The sequence below is a fragment of the Biomphalaria glabrata genome, chromosome 2, assembly GCF_947242115.1.
Source record: "Biomphalaria glabrata chromosome 2, xgBioGlab47.1, whole genome shotgun sequence".
Classification (NCBI taxonomy): Eukaryota; Metazoa; Mollusca; class Gastropoda; family Planorbidae; genus Biomphalaria; species Biomphalaria glabrata.
Window position 1 is genome coordinate 45,374,495 of NC_074712.1, and position 17,807 is coordinate 45,392,301.

At 37.1% G+C, this 17,807-nt stretch overlaps 1 protein-coding gene across 3 annotated transcripts in view; it reads left to right on the forward strand.

Moving 5' to 3' along the window:
• LOC106076272 (QRFP-like peptide receptor) overlaps window positions 1-17,807 on the forward strand; it is a 140,352-nt gene that overhangs the window by 95,237 nt on the left and 27,308 nt on the right. The gene's annotated exons all lie outside the window — the stretch shown is intronic.

Genomic DNA, 17,807 nt, shown 5'->3' on the forward strand with positions numbered 1-17,807 from the left:
AAATATTATATAAGATTGTATTATATAAGATAAGATAAGAATAAAAGAAATTATTGTCAGAGCAGCAATAGGAACACAGATATGTAAATATCTGAAAATAATTCTCAAGTCAGATGGCAAATATTTAGATTTTCTTGACCCTTAAAGATTCTTAAAGAAAATATAATAACATTGAATGAATTTACTCAAGAGCTACGCCCCTTATATTATGTAACAAAATCGGTCTACTTTTACTTTATCTGACTGTCTTTTTTAAGTAAAAATATAAATCTACATTTACTTTCCTAGATTTATCTTAAAGTAACAAAGTAGATCTACATTTACTTTGCCTGGCTGTATCTTTAAGTAACAAAGTAGATCTTCATTTACTTTGCCTGGCTGTATCTTTAAGTAACAAAGTATATTTACATTTACTTTGCCTGGCTGTATCTTTAAGTAACAAAGTAGGTCTACATTTACTTTGCCTGGCTGTATCTTTAAGTAACAAAATAGGTCTACATTTACTTTGCCTGGCTGTATCTTTAAGTAACAAAGTAGGTCTACATTTACTTTGCCTGGCTGTATCTTTAAGTAACAAAGTAGGTTTACATTTACTTTGCCTGGCTGTATCTTTAAGTAACAAAGTAGGTCTACATTTACTTTGCCTGGCTGTATATTTAAGTAACAAAGTAGGTCTACATTTACTTTGCCTGGCTGTATATTTAAGTAACAAAGTAGGTCTACATTTACTTTGCCTGGCTGTATCTTTAAGTAACAAAATAGGTTTACATTTACTTTGCCTGGCTGTATATTTAAGTAACAAAGTAGGTCTACATTTACTTTGCCTGGCTGTATCTTTAAGTAACAAAATAGGTTTACATTTACTTTGCCTGGCTGTATATTTAAGTAACAAAGTAGGTCTACATTTACTTTGCCTGGCTGTATATTTAAGTAACAAAGTAGGTCTACATTTACTTTGCCTGGCTGTATATTTAAGTAACAAAGTAGGTCTACATTTACTTTGCCTGGCTGTATATTTAAGTAACAAAGTAGGTCTACATTTACTTTGCCTGGCTGTATATTTAAGTAACAAAGTAGGTCTACATTTACTTTGCCTGGCTGTATATTTAAGTAACAAAGTAGGTCTACATTTACTTTGCCTGGCTGTATATTTAAGTAACAATATGGTCATTGTTCATGTTTATGACTAGCGCAACAAAAAGTAAAAGCCTGCAGATAACCCAGCGTTGACCTCTCAATAGAATGATCCCTAGCAAAGTTAGCAAGTATCGATCAGAGAGGAAAACTTAGATATTATAATCCAATCAATCATTCGTGTCATGTAATTGTTATACAATTGCCATAATAACATTGCAGGGTCGATCTTAAATAAGGCAAATGAGACTAATTGTCTTCTATTCATCTTACTTGTGTCCATAGCAACCATGCAATACATATGACGCTCATTGATTTAGTTCAACTAAGAGTGTACATATAGTACAGATAAAGTACATATATAATTACATATATAGTACAAGTAGTAGGGTGTGCTGGCTAAGTGGTAAAGCCTTTGGATTCCGAGCCGAGGGGTATCGGGTTCGAATGTTAGTGATGGTTGAGGTTTTGGACTTAGGAATTTTCAGGATGCCCATGAGTCCTCCTACATACAGGGAAAAACAAAGGCGGTTTTTCGTTGCGCTAGCCACATGACACCCTCGTTAACAATCGGCCATAGAAACAATACTTTACAACATCTGTACTATAAGATCGCAAGGGGTACTTTTTACATTTATATACTGTAGTAAATCTGTAGTACATATTAGTTCTGATATAGTACATTTATATACTGTAGTAAATCTGTAGTACATATTAGTTCTGATATAGTACATCATATAAAGGCAGCGTTGGTTCAGATATAGCACATATGTACTACATGAAGGTCTACAGTTCAGATATAGCCAATCACCTTCACCTTCACCTGTCCTTTACTCTGTTGCACTGTCTGGGTACCACACAAGATAAGTTGACCATCTTTCTCCATTCCTTTCTGTCTTTCTCCTTGACTAGAATCTCTTTCAATGACAGGCCCATCCTTTCTTTAATGTTGTCTTCCCATCGCTTTCTCTGACTGCCTCTTCTTCTTTTCCTGGTACTGTTCCCTGAATGAAGCCCTTTGGAGCTTGTAATATGACCATAAAATTTTAGTTTGCATTTTTTGCCAGTGGCAGTGACCAGGAAGCGCAGTATCCAGGGCTATGACTTAGTCTTTCCAGATTTTTTAAATTGAGTTTTGGAAGTGCTGCCGTGGACTGTACAATTCGATAGCTCCCATGTATTTAAAACGTCAGACGTTTGCTGTTGACTTTTGTTCGTAATTTGTGTTCAGATACAGAACTCTGTAGTGCATAAATAGTTCAGATATAGTACATCTGTAGTACATATATAGCACAGATATGGCTCATGTATTCTAAATATAAAGTACCCAACTAGTAGGTCAACACATGCAGTACTTCATGAAGACAATCAATGTCGTACATCTCACCTACTCTCCAACTTGTAAATTAACACATTCTCTCAGAATTGTGCTCTGATAAGTTTTGTGGGTGATGTTGAGATGAAAGAAACTCTAGTCCCGTCTTCTGTACTGTTTATACTGAATGAGGTTGACTGTGCTGTAAACAACTTTCTGGACAGAGCCTCACAAGCTGTCTGCTGCTGATAAAACACATTCATCTTTACTGAACTACACACTGCATGCATGCTGAGTTATTGCTCTATCGAGTCGTATTATATACAAGAACTACGACAGAGTTGATGAGATTCAACAAGATCAGTTTTGTGGTTCACTTTTTGATTTGTTGCTGCAGCGTCACGAGGTGAATCAAACAGTAGCACTGAAAATTTCGTTATGCATGTTCACATTATCTCAGAGAATATTGTTATTATTATAATATACGCAGTGACAGAAGAATTAGCCGACTTGGTAAGGCGCATAGGCTAATTTCCATGCAATTCAAAGCAGAAAAAAAAATATGATCAACAGCCAAAAGGGCTTTAAAAGGGACATCAGTATTGGAGGTAAAAAGCTGACGTGTCAGTAATTTTTAATATCTCGGAGCTGTCTCAGATGAAGGAACCCGACCTGAACTTGCCAGAATTACACAGTCCACGGCAGCACTTGCAAAACTCAAAACAATTTGGAAAGACAAAGGCAGAACCCTAAAATCGCGGTCACATTGTTCTATGCTTGTATGCTGACTGCAGATCTCGGGAGACTCATCCTAGCAGTGGAATTGAGATGCTACAGAAAGATCCTAGGTCTCACAAAGACCGCATCACAAATGAAAAGATTAGAAACAGGAGGAATAAAACATCGGACCGTACGATGACCTGCTAACTGATGTTAAAAAACACAGACTTAAACTCTATGGTCACCACAAGGTCCTCAGGGCTGGCAAAGATCTTCCTTCAAGGAACAGTACCAGGAAAACGATGAAGAGGCAGACAGAGAAAGTAATGGGAAGACAAGATAAAAGAATGCACGGGTCTGTCATTGAATTAAATCTATCCAAGCCAAAGATAGGGAGGAATGGAGAAAGACAGTCGACAGATTTTGTTTGTGGTGCTTCAACGGTTTAACAAACAAAGGAATGTGAAGGTGGTACACTTTTGATCTATTTTAGATTTCAACTAGTTTTGTTCATGTGATATACTTAGTCCGCCAATCTGTTGGTTCATTGGTTTGTTTGGTAATTGATAACAAAATGTAGACCCCATGTACTTGTGTTAGTATACTTCACATTATACACAAAGAAAGAGGCCTATTAGTTTATTTGTATCCATTATCTAGATTCTAGACTAATCTAGAGAGTTCATTGATTCTACATACTTTCTGAAACCCGAGTGTAATATATTTTTCTTATTTAAATAAAATTCTTGTATGCATAATTAGTAAACCTTTTAGAACTAGCTACTGACATGTTTATAACTTGATCTCTTTTAAATATTTTTTTCCAGCTGAAACCCATATTTTTATTTTTTTATGAGACTTTGTCAGTATGTAATCTTCGAGGAAGCTACAACAATTTCTAATAACTAGTCTGCCATGATTTAGTTGAGAATAGTTCCTCTAATTAATATCAACATACTCGGTGTCTTCAGTATCATGGAAAAGTGGCCAGATATTTTCGTCAACCCAGATCTTGATCATAAAACAAAATGTACGGGGCAATTAACTAAACAGTATAAAAAAAAGTTTAAAAAAACTCAGCAGATGGAGTCACTACATTTATGACGAATAATTCTGTCTCCGTGGTTTGAGGATTTATTTATTGCTAGGCGTAAATGTCATGGAATAAAATGGCCTCATTACTGTTGTTACGATGGGATAATGAATTCTTAGAACGGATGGAAACAAAAAACTTAAAATTTACTTTTTAAAAAGCAATGCTTATATTAAGTGTAATTGTATCAATTAGTTTAGATCAGTCATGTGATTCTATAGAAGATTGACCTAGACATAATACATCTGGGCGATTAGAAATGTTTTTACCAATCATTAGTTTTTTTGTTTGTTTTTTTAGATTTTACCTTTCCCAATGCGCTCTGATTCTATCACGTGACTGGACCAGTTGTGAAAGGGGAAGGGAAGATGGGGGGGGGGGGTATCTCTGTGAATGTTTACATGATCGTTTTTTAAATGCATTTAAAAAAATGTTCACTCACGGCTCAATAGTCCTCATTGGACTAATTCTGTCAACTACGATTTTTTTCCCCTTGTTTAAGATACGAAACAAAATAAGTTGTTACCAACAGTTAATTAACTAATTGGTTAGTTTTGTTTATTGATTCTTGTCTTGTCAAATAAAAGAAATAAGTGTGCACAATTTCAGCTTGATCCGAGGATGGATGTAGGAGAAATAACGTGTACAAACTTTTTACCAGACATGCAGACAGACATGCAGACAGACATGCAGACAGACATGCAGACAGACAGACAGAATGAGTTGATATAAGCTTTGTAACAATACAGATCTGGATCTAAATCTGTATATGTATGTGTTTGGGCTTCTCGCCTCATTTAGGTTATTCCGACCTCATACCGTTTTGTAGGCCTATCGGTGGACACATGTACTTTATATAGGCCTATCGGTGGACACATGTACTTTATATTTGTAGGCCTATCGGTGGACACATGTACTTTATATTTGTAGGCCTATCGGTGGACACATGTACTTTATATTTGTAGGCCTATCGGTGGACACATGTACTTTATATTTGTAGGCCTATCGGTGGACACATGTACTTTATATTTGTAGGCCTATCGGTGGACACATGTACTTTATATTTGTAGGCCTATCGGTGGACACATGTACTTTATATTTGTAGGCCTATCGGTGGACACATGTACTTTATATTTGTAGGCCTATCGGTGGACACATGTACTTTATATTTGTAGGCCTATCGGTGGACACATGTACTTTATATTTGTAGGCCTATCGGTGGACACATGTACTTTATATTTGTAGGCCTATCGGTGGACACATGTACTTTATATTTGTTTCCATTGGGCATGTCCAAACATAGTGCCACTATATAGGTCGTGTTCTTATAGAATAACAGTCATCCTTTTCCTATTGTAAGTAATGCTTAAGGTTCAAGCGAAATACTTTATAAATAAAAATAGAATGAAACGTGTGACCTTAATTTGGCCTTGCCTCATCGCACGCGCGGCATAACATGCTTGTTGCACGCGCCCACAGGTGAACTTCACACTGAAGAAGTCCAAATGGTCCATTCGGCTGCAGCAGGGGAGGGGGAAGAGTTTTACATTTCATAAACTGTGACCGGATGTGAGTTGTCATCACCAGCGCCCTTCTACCTCCCCTCCAGCACAGACCATACACCCTGACAGGGTAACAATGTCGAAAAAATAATAATTTTTTTAGCATGTGTTATTTGTCTGGTACTAGGTCAGAATGTTCCATGACTTAAGCTTGACTTCTAGCGCTTCCACTGAGATATTTTTAATGGCCAAGAGAGAGGATATCATCATACTAAATAATAACTAGGCAAGTTAAAATAAATCTGAATCTTCTTTAAAATACTTAGTGTAGGTAATGGGACTACACAGTTCATTTGAAACTGATCAGGTTTGGAATTGGATTTCCATTTATGGTCTGAAGACGACCAAATCTAGAGTGGTCTCGGCTGTTTTTAAATCTTGAGTTATGAAAACAATTTTATTGGCCATTATTCGCCTTTATTTATCCAGCAGAGAATGCAGGGGAAGTAAGTAGGAAGAATTGTAGAGACCTGCTGTATACTTGTGAAACAGGTCTGACGATGTTTATTTATTTTTATTGCTACAAAACAGACTACTGTACCGTGTACACCGAAGTCAGTATTGGTTAGGCCAATAAAAAAATATGCATCCTCGGTTTGGGACCCCTCAACTCAAGACAACATTAAGAAACTGGAACAGACACAAAATAGAGCAGTGAGACTCATAACAAACAAGTATTCTCATTTGACTAGAGTAACACCTTTAGCAAATTTAGAAAGCCTTCAGGATAGAAGGCTTAAAAGTAAAGTAGCAATTATACATGGAAAACACTGAACCATAATCTTCAAATAGAAAAACGAAACCTAATAAAATACTCAGACACAAAAATAAAAAGCACATTTCTTGTTCAAGATGCTAGGACAAATTTGTACAAGTGCTCCTTCTTCCCTAGCGCTATTAGAGCATGGAATGGGTTGCCTTTGCCAGTCAGGAAAACCAGTGACTTGGCAGCATTTAAGTGATTGGTAAATATGTATGACTAGATTGACCTAGGAACACGCGTAGGACGTAATCATTTTCTTTTTTGAAGTAACGTCTGTATTTTATAAGATAAGATTATACGTTTCTTGTAACTAGTCAGAAAACGATACCATTGTGTACATCTGAGTACATCATAATAACATAATTGAGAAAGATATGGAAACTTGGATACATTTAGTTTTACTTTAACTACTCCTAATCCAGGTAGGGAAGGACAATGCACTCGTAATACAACACTGTAACTGAATTAAAGGTGAACAACTCCTGACCTTTGAGGTACTTTCTTGTGCATTCACACTGTTCCCCTGTACACACTTTCATCATTAGTAGACTGTTACCTTGCACACAAGTTATTTCTTATGTATTTTTTGTCGCAACCAGTGCAAATGACATTTCTCTTTTTTTTTCATCCTGTCCTGACTCTTCAACATAAAATTAGTGTTCATTCTTTTGCATAAATTTGAATCACAATCGAAACAACCGATGAGAATTATAATGCAAAAGACCTTGGAAACAATAAAGGGAGAGGTCAATTTATTTGTCCCGGAACACCCCTTCTGCCTTTTATATATTTTTTAAATCAATAGCTTGGTGTATTCAAAAAGTCTAAAGCCCTTGGGAAGTATAGAATGAAAAATCTATGAATAAAAAAGCTATGCCCCGGAAGAAATTGTAAATATGTCTCTCTTTCAGACCTTGGTAAGTTGTGAAAAAAATAGATTTAAAAAGGGTAAAAAATCGTGCTGTCTGGCTTAAGAAACATTATTTATTAACTTGTTCAATCTTTGGCGTACAAAAACAAAAGAAATGATCACAACAGAGCTTTTTTATGATTGTGACCTATTAGCTCATAATGAACATCATCTCCAGCTCGCAGTCAACGAATTTGCATACCGGTAAACCGAAGTCATGTTCCAAAAGTCACCCACTAAAACCTACTCAGCCCCAAAGATCACCGTAAATGGACACACTCTAAAAATGGTATTCCACTCACATATCTAGGAAGCATAGTGTAAATTGACGCATCGTTTTAGTGGAAGCTGATACCAAATGTGTTTTTGGCGCCTCCGGACGAGAGTTTGGCGGAATAAATCGTTCCGTCTGTTTAAACAAATCAGCCATGGTTCTGTCAACCCTTCTGGATCTGAGACATGGGTACTAGACAGAAAGCAACTAAGACTACTTGAACGCTTTCACCAAAGATGTTTGCAGTAGATCATGGACATACGGTGTCAAGACCGCACTACAAACAGTGATGTCCTTGCTAACGCCGGTAAGGACAGTATTGAGGAACTTCTTATGGTGCTACAATTACGCTGGGCAGGGCACGTATTCCGGGGACGAACGTATGCCAATAGCAGTCCTTTTCATTGAGCTGAAATGTGGTCGACCTAACAGAGTTGTCCTGCGGAAACGCTCTAGAGACCAGCTAAGGCGCCAACTTGCTTAACTGGCACCGAAAACAACGTCTGGTTGCAGACGGCTTCGGAATGAGACAGCTGGAGATCACTCAAAACTGGTTATGTCTGCTTTGGATGTGTCAAAATATGTAGTTCACAGCTGGGGCTGTGTAGCCACGGGAAATACATCTTTCTTCATTAATCTTCGGACTCGAAGACAAGGCTTATAATTAACTTATTAGGATTTTACTATTGTTCAAAAGTATACATGTCCTTCTTCTGTAATCAGAAACCAACTCTTACGTTAGTAGGTCAAAACATTAAATCAGTAACTAGATTTGGTTTCAATGCGAAATTATATGATGAATACACTTTCCGTATTTTTGTAAACAATGTTAAGTTTGTATAAAGATTACATTGGGGATTACTGACTACATTGGAGCTGACTAGCTTTAAAAACAAAATGATTGAAAATGACTTCACTAGTGCTACTGTGCCAGAAAACTAAAACTACATTGAATTTTGGCTGTTGCACTGGCCACGGTATGGTGAGTTCGCCTGAGTACGAGGAAGTATTGGAGAAGGTCGTTCACTTGGGTATAGGATGAATAATATAGTATAATATAATATAATATAATATAATAATCTTCATTATCCGTGAGGAAATTAGTTTTACAATTGTGCATTAGAAAAAGCAATACACAATTAGACAAAACCATTTGTACGATAGCACACAAAATATACATTCATAATTCATACCCCAGTTTCTTTTTGACGTTGCATGTAAATTTACCACACTAAGTTTACATATTGTTCAACAATTGAATTGTCAAAGGAATAAAATAATTTTTGTGTCTATGTGTCTTTGTGATCGGTGTCTTCTATCTTCTTGGGGATGTTGTTTCTTTTTGTTGTTTTCATATTTAGTATTTACAATTCTAGTTTGGTGATAAACATCCAGGCTTAGAAGCCTACAAAGACAGTAGTCTAGACTAGAAAGTTGGATCTAGCTAAAGATGTGGCATAGATGATTCTAGTTTGGTGACATAGATCTAGCCTTAGAAACCTAAAAAGTAACATAAAATTCGTTTTTAAAGCCAATTCCTCATTTATGAAACTAATGACTCACATTACATAAGAGCGATAACTTTTTTCTTAATAACTAATTACTTAAATGAATGATAGATTAAAAAAAAAAGCCCATATGCCCACCCTCCTGTGCAAAAAAAAAAACAACCTTGGTTAAAAGCATGTATAAATTCTAGTTTGGTGATACAAATTCAGACAAGGCAACATTAAAAGACAGTAGTCTAGGCTAAAAAAAAACGGGATCTAGTAAGACTAGTTATAGAATAACCATTGAAGATTCTAATTTAGGTATGGGCCTATACATCTAGATCCGAACACTAGATGCAAATTATGCAATACATTATGTTACTGAACGTCTAACGAATACATGCGGGAATACCCGCTGACTTATGTGTGTTCAATATAAAGATTTTCTAGACCGCTAGATTATGAAAAATTATAGCGGTCAAACCAGAGTTTTCCCGGTATGGCTAGTATTTTTTCCCCAAAGATATATAAACTGCTGAATCTTGAGAAAAATCATTACAGCCGTTTTAGAGATCCGTGTCCACCAGGGTTTTTTGTTGTTGTTGTTGTTTTTTTTTTGAACTCATGAAAAATGTGCGAACTAATAAGTAGGCCTTGTAAAATTACGTTTGAAAACAAAAATACATATAAAACAAAGACATACATCATTACAAAGCTTCTATCAACTCACTCTGTCTGACACACGTTTTTTACAGGTTCTATCTCCCACTTCCCATTGTCGAATCAAGTTGAAACTTTGCACAATTATTCATTGTCACTAACAACCCATAAATCACATCGAAAAGTTGACCAATTATTTTATCAATTATTCATTTATATCATGTTTCGCTGCACTAACAGTAAATGACCTCATTTGGCAGCTTTTTGTAAGTTTGGATACGAAATAAAATGTTGCAAACTAGAAATTTAATAACGAATCGTTGAATACTAAGAAATAAAAAAGTAAAAAAAAAACGTATGTAAGTCATAGCAAGTCAGTGGGCCGCTTGTAACCTTAAAGTAGTCACTAAACAAAAAACAAAAGCTGCACTAGGAGAGAGAGACAATATCATAATACATCTGTAATGATAGTCATTCGATGCACAATATGACCCTCGAGGGATCACACGAAAACTCGTCACCAAATCAACACAAAAAATAACACAGGAAAAAAAAACACTGGAATATTTATTTGTGTATGTGTGTGGCATGTGTGTGTGTGTCTGTTTATTGATATATCATCATCTCGCCCATGCGCGCAGCTTCTCTTGCTCTAATCCATTAGTGTCCATTAACCTCTTCTTTTTTTACGTTGTGTAATGATAATCCCATTAACTAATGTCAAAATGAAGTAATGGTAAGAGTCGAAGAATTTATTTTTGAAACGACAGACACTCAATAGCTTTAAAAATTCCTGATGATGAGACTTTCAGACTGGTCAAATTACATTTTTAGTCATTGTTGTATCTTTTAGTGATCTAAGTCACGTGACTCATAACATCTAAACATGTTCAGCTCAGTGTTTTAATGATGAAATATCTAGTAAAGGTGACGATTTTAAAACACAGATTAAAATCAAAAGACAAAGACTGCATTTCTGTTTCTCTCTCTCTCTCTCTCTCTCTTTCTCTCTCTCTCTCCTCTCTCTCTCTCTTTCTCTCTCTCTCTCTCTCTCTCTCTTCTCTCTCTCTCTCTTTCTCTCTCTCTTTCTCTCTCTCTCTCTCTCTCTTCTCTCTCTCTCTCTCTCTCTTTCTCTCTCTCTCTCTCTCTCTCTCTGTGTGAAAAGACGCTCATTGTTTTCGAAAATACTTTAAAACTTGAAGATTTTTCTACAATAGAAAAATGATAGACGCCAGTAATTGACTACCCAGATAAAAGACAAATATATAAAGTAAAGTAAAAGTTCAACATTCAGACCTTGCGATCTATAGGGCAGATGATGTTCAGGTCATCTGTTTCTTTGGCCAACGGTTAACGAGCAGGGTGTCATGTGGCAAGAACAAAAACCAACCGCCTTTACTTTCCCTAACTAAATTCAGGTACCCTTTAGAGTTGGGTAGACTCTGGGGCCCCTAAAAATTCCGAATTTCAAAATCCCAGTCTTCACCGAGATTCGAAGCCAGAACTCCAGGTTTGGAAGCCAAGAACTAACCACTCAGCCACCGCGCCCCAAAAAAGCTATAAACCAATAGAAAATATTGAAGAGTAGCTCAGGATCGGATAGTTCTACCGGCAGATAATCGGTCACGTCACACACTAATGACGCCAATATAACATGACTAGTACCTTGCTTAGCTTTACTAATGACTCATGTTTTATGAATGACAATGATAGCGTTTATCTCTATATCTGGAGGCTATGGGTTAAAGACGTTTTACGATTTGAATATAGAACAATAATGACATAAAGAGTTCATGAGTTAAATGGGTTAAGAACGATATCCGATTGTAGGCTAGTACCTAAAAAAGCAAATTATGCAAAATATAAATGTGCTGCAAAAATCTAAACTTGATTTTCAGACTAGCAGTCCTTATTTGTTGAGCCTTTGGGTCACTAAAAGTGATCTAGTTTCTCACTTTCTTGTGTCTGACTTTATAAGTCTTATTGACACGGGCGGCCTTAGCAGTGCGCGGGGCCCTGGGCGAGTGTCTTGTGCGGGGCCCTGAAGGTAAACTATATATACCGTACCACATCACGCTAACGGGCTAATCCGTCTCCAACGCTGTAACAATTACAATTCAGTATGTCCGCCTCTAAGCTGTGGGCCTTATTTTTGTTACAAAACGTAGAACATTACCTAGGTACTTTTCGCTACTATACGCCGCTGAAGCGCATTATATACTGTATTGTAATTGTTCTGTAAAATAAAAAATTTCTTTCAAGTTAAAAAAATAGTCCCATGGCCGTACGATGTCTATTGCACAGTAACCTATAAAACACATAGGCGGAAGAATACAATCCAGAAAGTTTATTTTGTATTTTAACATCTACGTCCAATCGGATTTTATTAGGAAAATAAGTTTGTGACAATAAAGTCTCCGATCGCGGGGCCTGGGGCGGTTGCCCCACTTGCCACCCCCTAAGGCCGCTACTGCTTATTGGCCTAAGTTAAAATAGCCTGCCTCTTTTTCAACTGGACCTGTGCTTTCAAAAGAAACGTCTCTGAAAGTCCTCTGGGCAAAGCCCTTAACTTTCCGGTTTCTTTTATATTTTTAGAAGTACCTTTTTAGATATGAGAAACGGTGGTGAACATTTTTTTCCGGCCTGTTCATTCATTTATCTCAGGTTTAGTACGGGCAGCAAAAAGTACCCTAAAAATTGTTGAGTCACGTGAAACAATTCTCTGAGCTTGCATTTTGCACTGCGAGCAGAGATTTTTGGAAGTGGCGGATATAGCCCTCGGGCCGTAGTTTGGACAACACTGTCAGTGATCTAAGACTTAAACAACCTTAAACAACCTTTCGATCCAAGGAAGTACAGGTATCAGATATTTTGTAGGCGAATTGATTGCCCGGATGTAAATATTTGATTATTCAACATACCACAAAAAACAAAAAACATAAACACGCAGGCACACTCAGCTAGTAAGTTTCTGTACAGCTCTATAATCGCACAGACAAACAAAAGTCAAAGTACACACGAATAACTGGAACAAATAGAGACATACTAAATAGTCTCAAATCCTACCCATTCATCAGTATTAAGTGATCAACTGTATGGGGGAAGTCACTGAAGGTGTCTATCCCACAGCTATTACAGGTCTCTCTTTCTCTCTCTTTCTCTCTCTCTCTCTTTCTCTCTCTCTCTCTCTCTCTCTCTCTCTCTCTCTCTCTAATCCTATCTTGTCCCCTCCCTAAATGTTTATCACAGGCAAAAAAAAAGCCTTCCTCTTCCATTTTTGTATCATCTAATAATAAGCTGAACATTAAGGGACATTTTCAGTAATACCTTCTACTACCTTCCCTTGATATATCACTGTTATTGTTGATGGAACTACGTGTCCCCTGAGGAAAGAAAGGGATAAAAGCTTCAATGGAATAGAACAATGGACATCTAGATCTAATGATTCTCTGATTCGATAATACGTACATATGTGTGTGTGTGTGTGTGAACGTTTGTACGTTAAGAATGTTGAATGACAGAAATGAGTGGAATGACATTTGTATAATTTGTTGATATATATTTATTATTTAACCTTAGAGAATTTAGTGAAAAAATCTACGGACAAAGCTTGCAATCTTAATTCAAAACCAATGATCCCGAGACATAAGATCATGCTATTTATAATAATAATAATGGCAATGTCTTCTATTTCGAAGATTTAAGGATGAGTGCAGTTTTTCACATGACTATGCAGACCCATTTGCGACCTACATATTTTCCCGCACTCGTGAAGACAAAGCTATTATCTATCCATTAAATAGTATACGCATTTAATAACCTAAACACATTGGTATCATCAAAATTATCACGCACATATCACACCCATACATCTCACACATCTCAAATTCACACATCTTAAACACATCGTACATTTCAAATCTCACATTCACACATCTTACACACATCTTACATTCCAGATCTCACATTCACACATCTTACACCCACACATATCCTACTTATTTAACTCTATTATTTCTCATAAAAGCAGTGTAGAAACAAAGGGTCAATAAGTGTATTATGAAATATGTCATGATAGTATGAATATTATGGAGGAGCACTTTCTTTACACATCACCATCATATCACCATCATATCACCATTATCTACTAAAAGGCAAAACGGAAGCCTCCCAGACAAATCCACCTTACAGTGTACTGAGAATGGGAGAGTAGAGTTAAGGCGCGCAATGCAAAATATATTGTTATTATTATCAATATCATGTAACGGTTTTTGTAACCTATTCTTTTGATTGGTAAGTTATCCCCCTTAGTTTACTCTCCTTAATAAATGATAATTTAAAAAGAAACTGTTTCCTGTCTCCTATTCAAGTCGACTGTTGCACCAGATCCTAAGATTTCTCTGCAGACTTCTTCTCATGCTGCGGGATTGTGTCCATTCCATGGTGTTCTATTCCCACTTCTTCTTGTGTTCGTTCACTCCGTAGATTATATTCAATTGTTTTGTTTGTGAAAACAAGTTTCAATTACCGCTGTAATGGAAATCTCTTTTTGTTTTTTGCCTTTCTAAATATAGAAGCAGAAAATTAAAAACTAAAACAACTTCCGCCCACTGTTTCTATCTAAGCTACAGTAACGCGCTTGGAAATCAATTAATAGGAAGCCTATCAAAGTTCTTGATTTCTTCGATTCTCTCTCTCTCTCTCTCTCTCTCTCTCTCTCTCTCTCTCTCTCGTGTAGCAAAGAAATAATAAAAACTAAGAATACTAATGCATCTAGCTCAACTAGATTAGAACGAAACAAATTATACATGAGGGCGTAATATTCTGCCCCCCCCCCACCAACTTTTTTTCTCTCTCAAACTGGGGCCTTTTTTTTTTAATTATTCTTGTGTTGGCATGATATAGACCGCTCTGGTCCAATCTCTTGTGGATCTGGGAGAAGGTTTCTGTGCTGGCGCTCTGCAAACAAACTCAGCTCGAGTCAGGATTTGAACTCGAGCCCTCTTGCTTGGTAGCCACAATGTAGCCTGTGTGAGTGTGTGTTCTAGTAAATGGACCAATGAAATTCACATGCTCAGAAAGCAGCCTATATCTAATAAATAATCTTTTTTTTTTTTTACAAAGTTTATATCAACTCATTGTGTTAAAAAGTTTGTACACAATATTTCTCCCACAAGCAATCTCGGATCAAGTTGAAATTTCACGCAAAATATTTCTAAGTATTGAAAAACAAGAATCCATAAAATAAAATCAACCGATTAGTTAATAAACTATTGGTAATTTTTTTTTGGTTCGGTATCGAACAAGGGAAGAAACTGTTCTTGACTAAAGGATAGGTAAAGTAAAAGGTAAAAAGTCTTACATGGTGCCCCAACGGTCTAACAGACTAAAGGATAGGTAAAGTAAAAGGTCAAAAGTCGTACATGGTGCCCCAACGGTCCAACAGACTAAAGGATAGGTAAAGTAAAAGGTAAAATGTCGTACATGATGCCCCCAACGGTCCAACAGACTAAAGGATAGGTAAAGTAAAAGGTAAAATGTCGTACATGGTGCCCCAACGGTCTAACAGACTAAAGGATAGGTAAAGTAAAAGGTCAAAAGTCGTACATGGTGCCCCAACGGTCCAACAGACTAAAGGATAGGTAAAGTAAAAGGTAAAATGTCGTACATGGTGCCCCAACGGTCCAACAGACTAAAGGATAGGTAAAGTAAAAGGTAAAATGTCGTACATGGTGCCCCCAACGGTCCAACAGACTAAAGGATAGGTAAAGTAAAAGGTCAAAAGTCGTACATGGTGCCCCAACGGTCCAACAGACTAAAGGATAGGTAAAGTAAAAGGTAAAATGTCGTACATGATGCCCCCAACGGTCCAACAGACTAAAGGATAGGTAAAGTAAAAGGTAAAATGTCGTACATGGTGCCCCAACGGTCCAACAGACTAAAGGATAGGTAAAGTAAAAGGTAAAAAGTCGTACATGGTGCCCCAACGGTCCAACAGACTAAAGGATAGGTAAAGTAAAAGGTAAAAAGTCGTACATGGTGCCCCAACGGTCCAACAGACTAAAGGATAGGTAAAGTAAAAGGTCAAAAGTCGTACATGGTGCCCCAACGGTCCAACAGACTAAAGGATAGGTAAAGTAAAAGGTAAAATGTCGTACATGATGCCCCCAACGGTCCAACAGACTAAAGGATAGGTAAAGTAAAAGGTAAAATGTCGTACATGGTGCCCCAACGGTCTAACAGACTAAAGGATAGGTAAAGTAAAAGGTCAAAAGTCGTACATGGTGCCCCAACGGTCCAACAGACTAAAGGATAGGTAAAGTAAAAGGTAAAATGTCGTACATGGTGCCCCAACGGTCCAACAGACTAAAGGATAGGTAAAGTAAAAGGTAAAATGTCGTACATGGTGCCCCCAACGGTCCAACAGACTAAAGGATAGGTAAAGTAAAAGGTCAAAAGTCGTACATGGTGCCCCAACGGTCCAACAGACTAAAGGATAGGTAAAGTAAAAGGTAAAATGTCGTACATGATGCCCCCAACGGTCCAACAGACTAAAGGATAGGTAAAGTAAAAGGTAAAATGTCGTACATGGTGCCCCAACGGTCCAACAGACTAAAGGATAGGTAAAGTAAAAGGTAAAAAGTCGTACATGGTGCCCCAACGGTCCAACAGACTAAAGGATAGGTAAAGTAAAAGGTAAAAAGTCGTACATGGTGCCCCAACGGTCCAACAGACTAAAGGATAGGTAAAGTAAAAGGTAAAAAGTCGTACATGGTGCCCCAACGGTCCAACAGACTAAAGGATAGGTAAAGTAAAAGGTCAAAAGTCGTACAACCTTTATAAAAAATACAATACATTTAAAAGCGATCACGTTAACATCCAAACAGATACCTCCTTTCTTTCTCCCTTCCCCCCTTTCAAAATTTAAATACACAAGTCGACCCGCGGGGTAACATACGCCGCTATTTGCCGGAAGTATTCATGTAGGCAGCTTATTTCTCGAGCAGTGTAAGAACAACGGACAGGGCGTTGCCATAGATATCCCAATGTTTGCAAACAAAGCTTACAGCCATCTTGCGAAGTTCGAGAGCAACAGTTTCGTCCATGACATTTTTCTAGAAATATGCGACTGATAGAAATAAACAGTTACCTGATGCAGGAATTTCGACAACATTGAAAGACCTGTTGACTCCACGAAATATATGGGAAGCGGTGGCCATGGTTAGGAAACGAAGGGCAATATGCAGGGGCAAAATCAAAACAAAGCTACAGAAAAAACATGCAACTATTTTAATGACACCAGACATTGACTTGTGTAAAAAAAAACATAAATGTAGTCAAATATAGAATGTATAAAGAGAAAGATTACTTGTTCTCTCCACCCCCCCCCTCTTTTTTTTTCAGAGCCGTGCTCTCTGTCACCGCGAAAGTTACGTGGGGTAACTCTAGTCCGACTTGCAGAAATAAAAGAGTTATCTTTCCATGACTTTTTCGTGGTGTCCCGCATGGTTGGTAGATATATGTTTTTATTATTAATAATTGCTTTTGCTTAGCGCAATTTCATGCTATGATCCTATCATTTGTCTGGACCATTTGGAAAGGGGTAAGGTGGCTACCCACAAAGTATAAAGGACGATAACTGAACTTAGACCGCTACATCAGTCAAGTACAATTTCCTTCCCTTGTTCAAGCTACCAGACAGAGTGAGTTGAGTGAAAGCTTTGTAGAAATATTTCTAATCGCACAATTTACTATTGTTAGTCTAGATCTATTACAAATTTAATTACAGGTTGATTCAAACTAATCATACAATTACACTTGTGTAAGTTGTTTTTTTTTCTTGTTTCTGCTAATTTAGCGGCCCCCGAAAGGAGAAAAGACGCTAT